This window comes from Dermochelys coriacea, chromosome 2, assembly GCF_009764565.3.
Source record: "Dermochelys coriacea isolate rDerCor1 chromosome 2, rDerCor1.pri.v4, whole genome shotgun sequence".
Classification (NCBI taxonomy): Eukaryota; Metazoa; Chordata; order Testudines; family Dermochelyidae; genus Dermochelys; species Dermochelys coriacea.
In genome coordinates this window covers 158,321,669-158,339,063 of record NC_050069.1, presented here as the reverse complement: position 1 = coordinate 158,339,063, position 17,395 = coordinate 158,321,669, and the positions used below count along the sequence as shown (strand labels likewise).

General features: G+C 53.9%; 1 long non-coding RNA gene across 2 annotated transcripts; it reads right to left on the bottom strand.

Moving 5' to 3' along the window:
* Positions 1–288: 288 nt before the first annotated feature.
* Positions 289–13,224, bottom strand: LOC122458858. Of its 2 annotated transcripts, none has more exons than XR_006279143.1 (3): positions 12,993–13,224; positions 7,717–7,722; positions 289–299 (listed from the first exon to the last, which is right to left on the bottom strand). It is a non-coding gene; the product is annotated as an uncharacterized LOC122458858 (long non-coding RNA). The 2 variants fall into 2 exon arrangements; XR_006279142.1 differs by lacking the exons at positions 289–299; positions 7,717–7,722 and adding exons at positions 11,898–12,171; positions 12,516–12,619.
* Between the last annotated feature and the right edge of the window lie 4,171 nt (positions 13,225–17,395).

Here is a 17,395-nt window from a genome sequence, read left to right as displayed (position 1 = left end):
GATGGGCAATACATACCTCACACTGGGTAACAAGGGGGTAAGGAGCTGCTCTGTCTCAGCCAGCCCCACCCCAACACACATGCAGGGGATGCACAGACTGCGGGAGGATTTAAAAGGGAGCAGAACAGACAAGAGGAGGCACCTTAATCTTGCAGGTCCTGAGGGAAGGCAGGATCTCTCCCTCAGCAACTACCTGAAGGTCCCTCCCTGAGGGAAGAGACCTGCCTCTGTTATACACAGAGAGGGAAGCATTTCCCTTTCACACTTACTAACCAGTTTTTTGGGTGTTGATTCCCTGGCTTTTGTTTACGGACTACCGTGGAAAGGGAGAAGCTAGGAACTGGCCTGGCTGGAGTGCCAAGTCATGAGAGGAGGCAGCTGCTATCCCAAGAGGGAGAGAGTTGCCTAGCAGTGAAGAGGTGCCAAGGAGTGAGCTGTCTCTCTTCAGAGCCTCCTGTGATAGACTGCGTACTTTGGACAATAGTGGTGTGGTAGGAAGTGGCCCGGGAGGGCAGCCTTAAGGTGCTCCTTTGTGTCAGACCCTTGTGTTGCTCTCAGGGGGACCTGGGCCAGAGCCTGGTGAAGTGGGAGACCCTGGGTTCCCCTATCAAGCCCCCCACCACTGCATGTTGAAGGGCCAAAACCCTGACCACTAGGCTTCGCTCCCCATGAGCAAAGACCGTCACAAGCCTCCATCTCAGTTCCTAAGTCCAAAAACCAAAAGTTCCTCTAGTGAGCTCCTCCCTGCTCCCTCCACCAGAGTTCACCTTCCACCTGGAGGGAGAGGGGGGCAGAAGACCTCAAACCAACAGGACGTGAGCCATTAGCAAATTGCCCAGAACCAGGCTCCAAATCCTGGGGCTGGAACAGTATCTCCATCTAGTGGCCCCAGGAGGCAGCCACTGCAGGGGACCCAGCCATCCCCACTCCCTGAGCTATCTCATGCCCTGGCAGAGTGTCCTTACCTCCCCCACCCTGGCTGTGTTCCTGTAGCCCAGGAGCCTGCTGTCCTGGTGCCAGTCCCAGCACCACAAGTCTTCGGCCTCATGGTTGGTCAGCCCTGGGAAAGAGAGAGAGAGAGAGACACACACACACACACACACACTTGTCATTCTGGTTGCAGTGCTTGTGTCCTTCCAATCCCATCGGTGGCTGCACAGTGGGCAGAGTCCTCGCTGCATGCCTGGTCCAACACAAGGAGAAACATTTCTGCTCACTGGTTTGGATTCAGTAAACTGTGCCAGCCCCCCACTGGTTCATCTGCTGGGTTGTGTTAGTTAGCAGATTGATCCCTGTCCATTCGAGGTCCTGGGGCTCTCAAACTTTGTTGCACTGAGACCCCCTTCTGACAACAAAAATTACTACACGACCCCAGAAGGGGGGGAATCGAAGCCTGAGACCTCCTGAGCCCCACCACTCCAAGTGCGAGGGGCAAGCGAAAGCCCGAGCCCCACCACCTACATGGGGAGGCCAGAATCGAAGCCCAAGGGCTTCAGCCTCAGACAGGGGGCCTGCAACCTGAGCCTGACTGCCCAGGGCTGAAGCCCTCAGGCTTTGGCTTCAGCCTCAGGCAGTGGGGCTCGGGCTTCAGCTTTGGCCCCAGGCCCCAGCAAGTCCAAGCCAGCTCTGGTGACCCCATTAAAATGGGGTTGCAACCCACTTTGGGGTCCTGACCCACAGTTTGAGAACCGCTGGTTTAATGTAAAGTGCCACCCTGCCCACCATTTTTTTACTCTCTCTCCACTACCTCAATGGGTTGTAACCAGCAACACTAACGTTCCAGTCATACACATTTCCCTCCCCATGGAGAATTTCCAACTCCTCTTTCTTATTGCCCAGATTTCACTGCCAAGAGCAGTGTTGCTTCCCTTCACGAGTGAGTATCTTGCAGGCCACATACACCGGAGCACAGCATTCCCCTGAGTCCACACTTGTGTTACTGCGGGATCGGTTATCTGTAAACTGGGAAGAGACTCCATCTCACATGTCCCTCTCTTCACTCCATTGCAAGGTGCCGGGGGAGAAAGAGAACAGGTCTCCAGGGCTAAGGCAGCATGGGATTGCTGGTGTTGCAGCATGCTCTCCAGGAACCCTCAAGCCTTCCCTATCAGCTCTGCAGCATCAGAACAGCAGAGCCTGGATTGGAACAAGGGCAAGGCCTGTTTCCCACAGAATCCTTCCCTCAGGCCCGGAACATTTAGAGCAGAAATCCCTGTGGGAGTTAATGTTGCTCTAAAAAGAGCTGCCAAGGGGTGTCCAGCTTCTTGACAACACCACGCAAAGTGACCTGTTTGTAGAGATGCATAACGCCCTGCACAGATTTCCGTGAGAGGATTCCTCCGAGCAGTTGGGGGAGACAGGACCTTATTCCATACCTCTTGTACAGGGAGTGACTCTTGGAGGAATGGTATGGGATGGCTCTCTGATCACCTCTTCACTCTGCCTCCTCCCACCCCTACCTTTGGGGTAAGTCCATCACCTCCTCCTCAGTGCATGTGGGCTGGAAACAAGATAGGGCAGTAGAGAGGTTGCCCACTCAGCTGATGCACAGGAGGATCCATTGCAGCTCAAGTCCTCAAGTCCCATGTCTCTCTATTTCCTTGGCCACATGTATCGTGTCCTTTTCCTAGAGGCTAGTCCAGAAAAAGAGGACAAGAGCTCATTACTGCTACCACCTGAGGGATTTGTTGGGTTGAGATCAGCTGGTAGAAGCATGCAACAGCGACAGAATCTGGGACTTCAAGCCCCTAGAGTGACCTCTTACCTTTATAGACCTGCCCGTTCATCATACACAGCTATTTTAAAGTTTAGGGTGATAGTAAAGAGACCCATTTTCAACCCTTCACCACATAAGACAAAGCCTGCAGTATTCATCAATAACTATTTATATTTACTCTCCTGGCTCCCAAACTGCTTCTCCTCCCTACTGCCGCCAGTCACCTTCGAGTTCTCCCTCTTCTCTCCCCGGCTCTGCTCACTTGATTGCAGCAGCTCAGCGGATGGTCCAGCTTTGCTCTTTCACTTCCATTCTTCTTTCCTTCTTTGGATGGCTGCATTGAGCAGCCTGATGGAAATACCTGAGTCCTCTGTCTAGGCACGCAGGCCCAGCAGCTAAAGCCAAAGGCCCACTGACAGCAGTGGGAGATTAGCCTGGAGTGTCAGGAGTGGAGGCTTGGCCCATGCGGACCCCAAGCACTGAAGCTGCTGCCACCTACGTGGTGAATCCTCCAACCCATCGCCAAATGGCTCTTCCACATTCTGCAAACTGGCCTTGCTGGTTGACCGACTATCTAGAAGAAAAGAAATCCTTTGTGAGAGCAGGAGACTCTCTTCAATGCAGCACACTTTCCACGGCTCCCAGAGGGTCACAGTGAAACACCTGCGAGTCTCTAGGAGTCTCTCAAGGAGTTCCCTGCTCAATTACTTGGCACCCACTAGCAATGGTCTCTGACAGTGGCATTGCAAAGGGGAGCTCATCAGATGGTCCCTTCTATGGCTTCCTGAGTGGGAGGGAGGTTGGCCTTGACATTTAAGGCCTAGCTGTCAGAGTCAGGGCTCCTGGGTTCTCTGGCTTTGAAAGTGGGTGGAGTCCAGTGGTTGGAGCTGGACTGGTATCAGTACCATCTTCCTTCCTGCCTCTGTCAGTGACGTGGTGTGGGACCTTGCAGCCAGTTGCTTTCCATCCCTGTGCGTCAGCTAACAGAGATAATACTGACCCCCCTCAGAGGGGCTGGCAGGGGTCACTACCGTAATGACTCAAGTTGGAGTGAGTTGTGCCTTTGACACCGAAGTGCCCAGATTCAGTCCCCACGGATGCCCAAGGTGTCTATATATGGCCGTGGTTGTACTCACCTAGCATTACAGGCTGTTTAGCCCGGTCCTGTGTAGTGCATGTGCTCCTAGCCCTCTCTGGCACACAGCTCCATCACACACAAGAACCTGGCCCACCAAGGACAATCTATCAGCTCCCACCTGATGTTCAGCTCCAAGATGGATGGTGAGCCCTAGTCAGACCATAGAAAGACAGGGTGGTGTTTTTTGGTGGAAACTGCTGGAGCTTCAGCCTCTGTTCCTACCTCCACCGCCATGCTAAGGGCTTCAAAAGTGGTCCCTGATCCCAGGTAAACAAAGTAGCTGAGCTGAGGCCAGGGTGGGTGGAATTACTGCTGGGACTGATCCTAAGAGAAGAGCAGATTTCTCCTCTGCTCGAGGGAGATTCCCATAGGAAAAGCAGCTGGGTGGGGGCGGAGGTGGGGCCAATACAAGCACTACCCCTTAGCCCATGAATAGGAGGCAACTAGGACTTTGGGAGTCAAGGTACTGGTGTATCTTGCTGGAGGGCAGAAAAAGGCATTGGAGAAATTGTACAAAAGTCAATGTCACGGCTGGGTCAAGGGCAGCCAGACCTACTGGTCAGAGCCAGAGTCCACATTCACATGACAGGAGTCAAGAGTCAGCTGGGTCAGGATCCTGGAAGATCAGAAGCAGAAGACAAACTTGGGATCACAACCACAAATCAGATGCCAGGAAATCAAGCCAGGGGAGTGGCAGCAGAAAGAGGCAGCACTCGGTCCAGAACAGGGAGCAGCCCTGGTGTTCAGTCAGCTTCCTGTTCCTGCTGCTGTCTTAAACAGGGCCAGGGGGCCAATTAGCTTTCCTGGGAATCCTCCAGTAGGACCTCAGGAGTAGAGCCTCAAAGTGGGGCTGAACTTCATGGGTCCTAGGTAAACAATTTCAGCAGGTTTCCAGGTGGAGGGTTGGAGAGTGGCTGCTCCCAAAAACTAGGTCTCTGTACCAGGGCTGGGATCCAGGGAATAGGGAAAGCTCCCAACCAGGATATGTAGCAGGAGCCCCCTGTTTGTTGCAAGAGCCCCAAGTGGCAGGAAGAATGAACGGTTCTTACCTCCAGGAGATGCATGGGATCTTCCATCTGAGCCTCAATGAGACCCATGTTGCTTGGTTTGACAGGATGAAATCATCTGTCCCCACTGCTCCCTGAGCTGGGCTGGCTGCAGCATATATCTGTGTGAGAGGCTAGGACACAGCCTGAAAAACAGATGTGACAATCAGGGTTCTGTCACCCCAGGGGGAGAACAGAGGGTCTGAACCCCAAAGAATAAGCAATTGAATCAATTGATTCAATGCAGAATTATTGTGCCATACAGGTACATCATAAGGTCCTCTCATGGATTGGTAACTGGATAAACATTGCTCTGCACTGACTGCCCTGACCACGGGTGGCCCAATGGCTCTCAGGTAGCAGGACACATTGGAAACGTGGATCATCCAGTCTCTCATTTCCAGGCTTCCCCAGGGTTAAGGTAGAATTCCTGCTGCCCTTGCCCATTCTGCTCACCTCCAAGATGTGCTGGAGTTTGTCTGTGCTGGGGGTTGCTGCGAGCTCTTCAGCATGGCATCCATGTCTCTGGGCAGGCCTTCTTCAGAGCCTGTCAGCGGAGAGAGACCATGGGTCAGGTTATGGAACCTGGGGCTACACCTGCCAGGATGACAGCTGGCTCTGCAGTCCAGAGCAGCTCTCTGCAGAGGGCCTGGTGCACAGCAGGATAGGGAACAGGCAATCTGCTAGGGATGGGAGCTAGGCTTTGTGGCAGAATCCAGGAACCAAAGCACAACATCTGCAAGGAAGGGATTCCCCACAGAGGGGAAATATCATCTCCCATGGAGGGGGAGTCTCCCCCTGACACCTGATTAATCCTATGGCCTGTTCCCATCTCTGCCCACCGCACCCCCAACTTAGCAGCTCCAGCTACCGAAGAGAGAAAGAACCAGAGGCCTTCTTGCTCCTGGGACAGAGGAGTAGGTTGATGATCTACCTGGATGTGAGTGTTGGCCTTCCCCATGCCCATGCCCATGGTCTATATTCCATTCAGGGCAGCGCACAGGAACTACGATTCCTGTTCTGGATCTAGGGGTGGCTTCTGTTTGCTGGCAGGGGACTGTACATGAGACCTTGCAGTTGTGGGGTGACACAGGCACTAACATTAGCATGGAAGTTTGGAACAGGGCAGAGGCCTGTGTGGGGCAAGGAGGGTGGGGATTTGGGAAGCAAGAGCAGAGGATCAAACACTTTCTTAATGTGGGTCAGGATGATCCCCATTTCAGAGATAGAGAAAGTGAGGCACCAGGTGAGAGAGTGATCTGGCCAGGATCACGTTACCACTCAGTGGCAGGGCTGCAGTACAACCTGTTCCCTGCTCTCATCACTGGACCTTGCTCCCTTCTGACCACTCCAGCCATCCTCTCCCATAGGCCATCCCCACCACTCTCCAATACCAGGCTGTTTTCATGATGGAAGCAGGTTTGTAACAGAGTTCACTCACCAAGAGGTGCCCCTTCCTGGCAAGGCCTGGTGTCACAGCTTTCTTGCTGGGCTAGCACCCCCACCAATAGTCGCAAGGGCACTCTGGCAGTTTTTTTGGCTGGGAACTCAGCCCTTCAGCCAGGTGACCATCTTTTAGTCCACTCCTTCCTGGGTCACGCTCATCCCAAACTAAAAGTCCAAAAATGTCTTTAACAGAAACAAGGTCTTCAGTCCCTTTGGGGGCTCTTCCTCAGCCTGACTTTGGCTCGGCCTACCCTTGCTGGTTTTGGTAGCCCTTTCTATGGCCTTGTACATCCCCTTCCTTAGAGACCATGGGAGAACCAGTCCTACTCTGGATTCTAGGTTCTGCCCCAAGGCCCTGTACTGAACAGCTAGGCCTGCTCCTGTACCTTTGCTGTGGTTTTCCCCTCAGGTGGAGCTCACTCTGTAATCCATTTGACCTAGCTCCAGGCTTTATAGCCCACAGGCCAAGCCCCCCATTATATACCCTCCTCCTTAGAACCTTTCCCCTGGGGGAAAAGTTCTATTCTTGTCCAAGCTTCATCCCTCATCATCTCGTCGCTGTCATCAGCTGCGCACTTGTACAGCCTGCACGCACGTCTCCAGCTCCCCTGCCAGCTCGCTCACCAGAATAAAGAGGCAATCCTTCTCTTCCGCAGTATCCCAACGCTCTTCCTGCAGCCACTCATTCTCATTAACCACTGCCTGCACAGCCTGTTCTGAAGCCTTTAGCTTCTTCTGTAGCCTTTTTGCTACTGCTGCTGCTGTATCCCCCCAAAACCTTTTCCATCAGGGTCTGAGAACCCACCATGGACTGCTCCACTCTTGTGTTTGTCCCTACTTCAGTCTGCTTTGTCTCTGGGCCACCATTTTGTCCTTCACCTCCCTGCAGCACCCGACAGGGTGTGTTGGTGGAGGGTCTGCAAGGTTAAAGGCCATCTCTGCCACCTCCATGTTGCTTGCCTCATATGGGTTTCTGTTAGAGGACACCTCCTTTCTTTCTAACTTCTTGGGGCCCTGGCCCCTCCTTTTGCCACTCAGCAATTTCCTAAGCAGGCCGTGTCTTTTGATATGGTCTGCTTCTCTGAACCAAAAACAAAGAACTCTTGTCCACATCTTGGCATTAGGCCATGCTTGTACACTTTCTCATGCCCTGCTCTCCTGGGCTAACCTTCTCAGCACAGCCCAGGCATGCTCTCCGTGTCTGCTCTTTTTGTCCATGGGCATACAGATCCTGGGTTGATTTCCCTTTGCAGGATCTCTCACAGATATTGCTGCTGCTGAGTCTGTAGCTCCGCCTGCACTTCCTTCTGCTTCTGTTGGTTTTTTAGGAGCTGCTGGAGAAACCCCTAGAGCTGGTTTGGCTGCTTAACCAGTCCCTGGAACTGAAGTGGGAAATCCAGTGACCAGCTTGGTCCCTTGATACACCCGCTTGGGAGAGCAGACCTTCGTTCAGCAACCAAGACTTCTAACAGCCCTCACGGATCACAGGGGAAATTCAATCCTCCTGACTATGCCAATCATAAATGAATCTACTCATCGTTACGTGTCCCCCTGGTGGCCAGGCATGGCACCACAGCCCTCTCGCTGGGCTAGTATCCCCCATCCATGGTCGCTCCAGCCCCATGGCAGGTTCTCTGCCTGGTAACTCAGCCTTCCGGCCAGGTCACCCTTTAGTCCACCCTTCTGGGGCCCAGCTTGTCTCACATTAAAAGTCCAAAGAGGTCTTTCCACAGAAAGAAGTCCTTCTGCCATCGCTGGGGCTCTTGCTCAGCCTGCAGACCCCTTCTGGGCTTGGTAACCCTCTCTGGGTGTGTGTACGCCCCCTTCTTTGGGGCCAGATCAGCAGTCCCTGCACACTGAATCCTCCCATTCTCTCTAGAGTGGCTCCAGCCCTGCCAGCAGCAGGACAAGCTTCCCCCGCCCATGTGCCTCAGCCCTGGCTGGTCAGTCACCATCATCCGTCAGTCCTTGGCCTCCCAGGCTGCCAGTGATGGGAGCAACTCTGGGTGGTGGCTCTGGTGACACGGACACTAAGCCACTGGGAACTGGGTGTGGCCCTGTGGGACAGGAGAGGCTCACAGAAGGCACTTAGGGGACTTTGCTGCCCTTCCCAAGAGCGATAGCGCCATGTCCTAATAACATAAGTCCATGAGGAGGTAACGCTTGTCATTAATTAGCCTTGCTAAAGAGCTGGGTTGGAGCTGCTCTGGGGACAAGTTGGCTCCCTCCTGCTCATGGAGGTGAATTCATCTCCCTTCCCAGTAGTACCTGCTCTGACTCTCACTCCGCACCAGGCTCTTTGCTGCCAGGCCAGCCAATGGCCATAGGATGGGAATGAGGCTTGGGCCCCGCCCCAGTCTCCTGAGTCTAATGCAGCTGCTTACCTTGTCCCCCGCCAGCTGCTGGGCTTCCCCCAGGAGGGAGTAGGTGAGGAGCAGCCCAGCCTGGCAGACACGCAGCAGGGGGTTGTGGATGGCCAGCAGTGCCGTCCGGAGGAAGGAAGGATCTTCTCTGCCCCTCCGAGAAGAACTTTCCAAAGACCTCAAACCAACAGGACGTGGGGCATTAGCAGATGGCCCCGAACCAGGCTCCAAATCCTGGGGCTAGAACAGTTTCTCCATCTAGTGGCCCCAAGAGGCAGCCACTGCAGGGGACCCAGCCACCCCCACTCCCTGAGCCGTCTCATGCCCTGGCAGAGTGTCCTTACCTCCCCCACCCTGGCTGTGTTCCTGTAGCCCAGGAGCCTGCTGTCCTGGTGCCAGTCCCAGCACCACAAATCTTCAGCCTCATGGATGGTCAGCCCGGGGAAAGAGAGAGACATGCACACGCACACACACACACACACACTTACTTATTCTGGTTGCAGTGCTTGTGTCCTTGCAATCCCATTGGTGGCTGCACAGTGGGCACAGTCCTTGCTGTGTGCCTGGCCCAAAAGAATTGCAGGGGGTGGTGCAGAACACAGAAAGAGAGAGAGAGAGGGAGAGAGAGAGAGAGAGACTCATCCTCCAGCCAGGGTCAGTCTGAGAGAAATTGGCTGGGGCCCCAGTCTCACTCTTCTATCAGGTGCCATTTCCCAGCTGGGTTCCTTACCCCTCTGGTGCAGGAGCACCTAGTAGAGCCGGTAAACCCCCTCCCTGGCCTGCCGGATGATGTCCTTGGCTGGGTCACCGATGAACACAGCCAGCTGTGCCACATGGTGACCCATCCTGGGGAATTCTGCTGAGCTCTAATGGAAGGGAGAGGGGACTCCATCAGCATTTTCCTGCAGTTCCCAGTCCCCCCCAGGCCAGGACTCTCCTTCCCCATAGCCCCTCTGCAGGAGATGCTAGAGGATAGGAGCTAGAGCTAGACCCTTAATTTTGTCTGCCCACAAGGGAGCCTGGAGCACAGGGATGTGGCCAGGGCCCTCCATGAGGATTTGCTGCTCCAGGATGACAGGAAGGCATGAACCTGAAGCATGGTCCCCTTCAAACCCCTGAGTCCCCACTTAACCAGGACAAGAAGAATTTGACTCAAGCCAAGCTCATTCTCTGCTCTGACTCTGCCTCCCCAAGAGGAACACTCCTAACCCACAGCCCCTGCAGCAGCAGATCCTACAGCCCCTCGGAGCCAGCCCACCCATGCCTGGAGTCAGGAAGCTGGGGTCAGAGGCCACTTATGTCAAACTCAGGGAGGGTGCTGGTGGATCTGAGCAGGGCCGTGCTGCTCCTAATGGCCCTGGCTCTCTCTTGCCGCACCCTGGACACAATCCAGTAGTTAATGTGCTGTGGGGAAAGGAGGCAGCTCAGGATGAATGGGCAGGGGCATGTGTTGTGCTAATGAGCCCCTCCCCATCCCCAGTGGGCTGAGACATTGTGTGGGGGTGGAATATCTGAGTCATTGATCGCAGAGCTTTAGAAGGGGATTGTGGCCCCCAGGATGATGCTTGTATCCTGCAGGTCACAACTTGTCATTGTCTCTCTAGATTGGGACAATGCTCGGTGTCGGGGCTGGTCCCATCCTCTCTGAACTCCTGATTCCTGAACAGCTCACCAGGAAGGAGACAGACCCCTCACCCCTCCCACGCTCTCAAGTCCTTGGCTGGATGAAGGGACTGAGTGTGAGCACAATCCCCCCAGGAATCTCAGGGCCCGTTGGAGAGAAGGGCTGATTCTCCGGGGTCCTCCTGTTTCTCTAGGAACGAGCCTGTGACTCTTCTCTGAGGGCCATCTCATGGAGCTCACAGGGTTAGGGGGTTCAGACTCTCACTCCCCAGGCCAGCCGGGACCCTGTGGTTCATGCTCAACAGAACCAGGCAGAGCTCTGGCTTAAAAAGTCCCAGCTCCTTCCTCTGTCCTTCAAGGAGGAAGGACCTGACACTGCATTGCACTGACTGCCCTGACCAAGGACAGCCCACTGGGGGCCCAGCTAGGAGGACAGACTGGAAAATGGATCTAAGAGTTAAGGTAAAATTGCCCCACCCATCTCATGGGGCTCACCTCCAAGATGTAGTGGAGCCTGGCTGTGTCTGGGGACTCTGCCAGCAGGTTCCCCAGCATGGTATCCAGGAGGTCTGGCAAGACAGTATGCAGATCCTGCAAAGCAAGGGAGAGCCACGGGTCAGAGTTAGGGAAACTGGGGCTACACCTTCCACAAGATGGGAAGAGGGGTCTCTGGGAAGCACTGGTGAGACCCCCAAACGCATATCCTGGCCTCTCTCATTCACATCCCACTACAGGCAATTAGCAAAGATATGTGGCAGGATGACAGCTGGCTCTTCAATCCATGATTTTAGCATGATCTACCTGGACTTGGGTGGTGTCCTTCTCCGTGCGCAGGGTGAAGACGGTGTGTAGGGCAGCTCGAAGGAGGTGGGTCTCCAGTTCTGGCTCCAGGGCAGGTGTCATGGTGCTGGCAAGAGAAAGGAGCCGGTATTAGACTGTGCAGTGCGGGGGTGGGACTGGCACCAACATGGGGGTGAAACTGCAGGGAAATAGGCAGAGGCCAGCGAGAATAGAAACTGAGGCACCGAGCCAGGGAATGATAAGGCCAAGGTTTCCCAGACAGACAGTGGCAGGGCAGGAATAGCGCCTGTTCCCTGGACCCTGCTGCCCCTCCTGCGTCTGATCCTGGAAGTGAGCCTCTCCCCAAAGCCATTGCAATGTTACTGGAGTGAAAAGAACAGCACAGCAGGAGAGAGGGAACCTTCCCATCACCTCAGCCAGAGGAGCCACCCTTGGGAGGTGACCTGGGAGTGGGAGGGACAGTGACTCCCAGCCCTGGGCCTGAGCAGCACCTGGGTTAGGGGAACCGGGCAAGAGGGTCTCGGTACCTGGGGTTCCCCACAGCAATCAGGGAGTTAGCGAGCACGGCGCCGGGTGGAGAGTTATCAGGCAGCTCCTCAATGAGCTCCTGTGAGACCTAAAGGAGTGTGTTAGATTTGGGCCTCGCTGACACTTCCTAGTGAGAAGATTACACAGCCAGCCCCCCACACAGCTAGCAGGATCCCCCTACCTGCCTCCCACTCCTCCCATTCCCGCCCACTAGTGACCAATCTCAGAATTTCTCCCGTCTCTTCTCCCCAATCTTCAGCCCCAGCAATCCCTGCCCTCAGCTGCCCCTCCAGCACCAGTCATCCCCCATTCATTGGCCCGGGAAGACCCCTGCCCCTCCCATGTCTCTGTCCTCCCTCCAGCTGCCAGGCACGGTGTCTCGCTCACCACAATCCTCTCCACCACAGCCGCCTTGCAGCACTGCGGCTCCAATGTGTCCTGCCCCCTCCGTTGTGCAGCGAGACACGCGGGGTGGGTGGCGTGCAGGAACATGAGCTGCTGGGCCTCATTCTGCACCCACCAGGAGTGGGTTTAGGGGAGAGAGAGCCAGGTAGCCAGGGACCTCCCTGCCCCACCCACGCCAGCTGCAGGACTCAGGCCTGAACGGATAGTGGGGACCCGCCCATTGTCCAAATCACCCACGACTCCCACACAAGCAGGGTCAGAGCTTGTGTGGGGAGGAGACCCTGGCTGGTGTGTGACAAACACCCCCATCTTGGGGGTCCCAGATCATGGAGGAGAAAGGTCCCCATTGGGGTGGTGGATCATGAGAGACAAGACCCTCTGCAGGGGGTGGGGATGCTAGGAAGGGGCAGGACAATCTCAGTTCCAGCCCAGATGGGGAACGTTTGTACCTTTTCTTGGCCCTGGAGCCGCTCTCAGATGTTTTTGAGAGCAGCCTCCTCTGTGGCCACGTCCACCCATTCCTCCTCCTCCTCCTTGGAGTCCCTAGGGGTCCCTGCACAAGGGAGAGAAGGGGACAGGGTGACTCCTGATGCCACTCGGGGGAAGGACAAGGCATGATGGGGCAATGTGCCCCCTTCCCACCTCTGGGATCTAGGGTAGATCGGGCCCCACACTCTCCTCTCTCAGTGATGCCTTCAGCCCACTACTTCTTCAGGAGCCCATAACAAAGAGACCCCCTCACTCACTCACTGTCCTGGTCTCCCTGTGAGCACCAAGGACCAAAGTGACCAAAGCATCTAGTGTCAGTGGGGTTCACATGGCTCAGGCCAGACACCTGGGCTGGGGACCCGCCCCCATAGCACTGGTCAAGGGCCTGGGCCCAGGGTGTTCACAACCCCCTCCTCGAGCCCAGCCTGGCTCCTCACCTGGAACAAAGCAGCGGTGCCCATTGGCCTTGCTGCTGCCCGAGTCCCAGGCGCTGCTGCTGTCCCATGGGGAGCGGGCCGAGCTGCTGGTGCTGGGACAGAGATCCTCCACCTTCTGCCCTGGGGAGGCTGGAAGGTCCCCAGTGACCGGGCAGGGCAATGCCTCCTGCTGGAAATCAGGGCTGGGCTCCTGGGGCAGGTGTTACCCACACAACAAGCCCCAGAGCCACCCTGCCCGCCCAGCCGCACCCTGGGCCAGCTCCATTTCGGCCTGGCTGGGGCCTCTCCCACCTCAGCACCTGCGCTGGGAGTGGGTTTCCTCCACCAGAAGGCTGGGCCCCCCACCTCCTGGCCCGACTGGGAGCTCCTTCCCCGCCAGCGGGGACAGAGGGGTCGCTCTGCTCCTTGGGAAGATGGCAGCTGCTTCCCTCAGGCTCTGGGGCCACCAGCAGAGCATTCTTCCTAAACATCCTCAGGAGTCTGGCCATCCTGGAACCAAGTGGGGAGCAGGCGTGAGTTTGGGGTCAAGGGAGCCTCTCACTAACCAGCCTTTTTGGTCCCTCCCCATCCCTGCCCCAGCCAGAGCAGCTCCTCCTCCCCTGACAGGGGTTCAGGGAGTGCAAGCTACACACACTGGCAGGAGTTCATTGCATGATCTGCTCCCAACATTCCCCCTTGTCATCCCTGGTGCTGCAATACCCGAGGAGTCTCTTCCTTTTCGAGCACTGGGGTCAGTCAGAAAGACCATTGGTCACTTTGGTCAAGCAGCTGCCTCCTGCCATCCCAGGCCACACTCCCACCCCCAGGCTAGAGAAGGAACAGAACCCAGGAGTCTGGACTTCTCCTGGGAAACCATTCCCCATGTCAAAGTCCCTAGGCATAGCAAGCCCAGGGCCCCCTCGTTTCCCATTGATTTCCATGCTCAGCAGCTCACAATGTCTGGCCCAACTCAGAGACTCTCAACCTGGGGAACAGTGTCCCACAAGTGAAGGGCTGGGAGTCCTATTGCCAGGACCTTTCTAAACACACTAGAGACAGCTCTGGAGAAGCCCCTCCCCGGTCTGAGAGTGAGGGGCTCCTGGGGGTGGTTTACAAACCCAATCTCCTATGGGAGAGATTCTCTCCCCCTCTTTCTGCCTCTCCCCAGACAGACAGGGGACGCCACAGAGGAACCCGAATGCCACTCACTTGCTCTAGGTGATGGCACGATGGATGGTGGATGTTCAGGGTCGTCAACTGTCCCTCACCCTCCTCCTCACTCTCCAAGGCCAAGGCAGGCTGGAGAGGGTGGTGACCTGAGGAGTTGCCCTGTCCAGCCAGCAGGTAGGGTGATGACACTGGGCGATCGACTGGCTGTGAAAACAAGAGTCTGTCTTATTGCCAAGGGACGGAGAAACTCAGCCAGCAGCAGGGGGTACAGGACATTTTCCTAGTTCAGAGGTGACAGCGCCTCCTGGCTCCTGACATCCTGGCACTTTACATATCCCAACCCTACTGTTGAGAAACAGGCCTGGAGAGGGGAAGCTACTGGCTCAGGGTCACATCAGGTGTCAGAGCCATGGATGGGACCCAGCTGTCCTTATTTCCAGGCCCCTTCACAAACCACTGCTGCACACTCCCTCCCACAGCTGGCCATTACAACCAGGCCCTCATGTCCGGTCCCCCTGCCTTTGAGAGGGAGTGTGCTCTGCTGTAGTGACAGGACCAGGGGATTGGGAGTCAGGATTCCTGGGTTCCATTGCTGATTTTCCTATTGGTTCCATTGCTGGTTTTCCTATTGACCTGGGGGATTTGGGGCAAATTGCTCCACCTCTCTATGGCTCAGTGGGAGTCAAATTCCTGAATGGGTGCTAAAACAGACAATGATTATAATTTGGCCCCAACTATTTCTTGTTTCTGTAGACCAGACATTTTAGCAGAGTTTAGAATTCCTTGGCACTCAATACCTGGAAATACCCCTTTCTCCTTTACAGAGGGCTTTAACGCCCCTTATCTCACCCAGGCTCACTGCTGCCCAGAGTTAGAAAACTGTCCCTATTCCCATGGGACAGATGGGGATCCTGAGGTACAGAGAAGGGAAGCGACCTATCCAAGGTCCCACACAGACAGGTGGTGGCAAAATCAGACACCAGTCCTGACTCCTTTTCCAACTAACAGACAAGAAACCCCACAGAGGCAGGGATACAGCCCAGGAATCCAGATGGTGGGAACATTCTCATGGAAACCATTTTCTCTCAGGAAATCCCATTCAAACTAAACCAGTTTGTTTCTTGAAATCATTACAAGTTGGATGAAAATTCTTTGCAAAAATATTTTGTTGCAAAACAAAAGAATCTCCTGTTCGTCACAGTGTGTTAAATTGTCTCGTTGCACACAAAGAGGAGACACTGTGATCTAGAAAATTAGGTGAGATGCTTCAGTCTGAGCTAAGTAGTTGCTGTTCTTAAGAATTTCAAATAATAAAATAGAACCTTCCAGCTATTATATTATGTCATAATCTGGTGTAACTAAACATGATAGAACACCTCATATTCTGCACTGCTCCTAATGACACTCTCCAATGGAACCCCATCCTCCACCCACCCTAAGGTAGGTAGGAGGGGATTGTTATCCTTGCTTGACAGAGGGAGAAACTAAGGCTGAGAAAGGAGAAGTGTTACACATCCAGTGAGTGGCAGAGTTGGGAATAGGACCCAGGAGTCCCGCCTTTCAAATTAACCATCACATCTTGAATTTCATACATTGAATGATCAGAATAAAGTGCTCTGACATGAGCTGTAAACCAACAATTATTCATAGTAATTCTTTGGCAAGTAATTTAGAAGAACTAGAATGTTAGGAGAATCATGTACTGCTCAGAGATAATTAATGGAGAGAAGCATCAAAATTTTTCAAACATATAATTGGTTATGACTTATTTGCTTGGTCTTAAAAGAGAACAACAAGGACCTGAGTCTCCTCCCTGCCAATATCCCCCCGCTCAGCTAACCAGTGTTGAGACTTTGGTGGGAGGCTGAGGGGTCTCATTAAATAGCCCAAAGAATGGCACAGGTCACCACAGAAGGGGAATAAAATTCTGCCACCTCAATCTAGTGTTCTCCATGCCTAGAATTCAGCTGGCACTAGGTTGATCACACCCAACAGGTTCCAAACCTCTCAGAGGCCCTTACCTTCTAAACAGAGGTGTCTGTTTTCTAGCTAAATCAGTAAAAGGAAAGGAGAAAACTCCAAAGAGGGTCCTCCTCACGCTCATGTATGTGTAACTGAATTCTCTCTTGATCCTCAAGGAGAGGCCTTGAGAAGGAGACTTGCTACGGAAAAGCCACAGGGTGTCAGAGGTTGCCCCTGCCCTGCATTCCTGTCCTGCCTGGCTGATGTCAGGGTCACATGTGAGGTCATCACCTCCCCACCACCTTTGCCAATACCCTGAGGCTCTGCCAAAGGCTCTTGTGATGTCACTGCCAAATCCATCCTTTCCTTGCAGCGCTGATGTCCTTCCCTGGCCAGCCCCTTTGGATGTTTGAGCTGCTTCCCCTGGATCAACCCACTCAATGACTCTTCATTCTGGGGATCAAACAGACTACACAGTAAAACATCAGAGGCTGCTCTCCATGAGACACTCAGGTTTTCATAAATTAGTAGACTGTATGGCCAGAAGGGATGATTAGAGCATCTAATCTACCCTCCTGCTTATCCTAGGCCTCTTGTATGTCAGAAGAGCTGGGTTTGGGGGGTTTTTTTTGATGAAAGCATCTTCCAGAAGGGCATCTTGTCTTCATTAGAAGACACCAAGAAATGGAGAATGCATCCGTTCTCTTGGTTGTTTGTGTCAATGATAAATCACACTCTTACAAATCTGGGTCTTATTCTAATGAGAATTTTTCTGATTTCTGCTTCCAGCCACGGGGTCTTGTTATGCCTTTCTCTGCGAGACAAAAGAGCCCTTTCACACACAGCATTTTATCTCCAGGGAGTCAAGCAACTCACCTCTCAATCTTCATTTATATAAACTAAACAGATTGAGCTTTTTCAATGTCTCACTATAAGCCATTGTCTCCATCCCTCAAATATGAATCTTTTCTGCAGCCTCTCCAGTTTTTTAACATAATTTTCAAAATGTGGACACAAGAACTGGCTTCGATATTTCAACATAAGTCTCACCAGTGCTGGATCACCTCCCTTTCCATACTCACTACTCTATCCATCCAAGGATGGCTTTAACCTTTTTTACCACAGCTTCACATTGACAGATCATGTTGAGCAGCTTGTCCACTATGGCCCCTAAATCCTTTTCAGAGTCACTGCTTTCCAGGGGACAGTCCCTGACAGTGCGGCCTGACTCCTTTGTTCCTAGAAGTATGGGTTTGCATATGACTTTATTAAAACCTTATTATTCAGTAAGT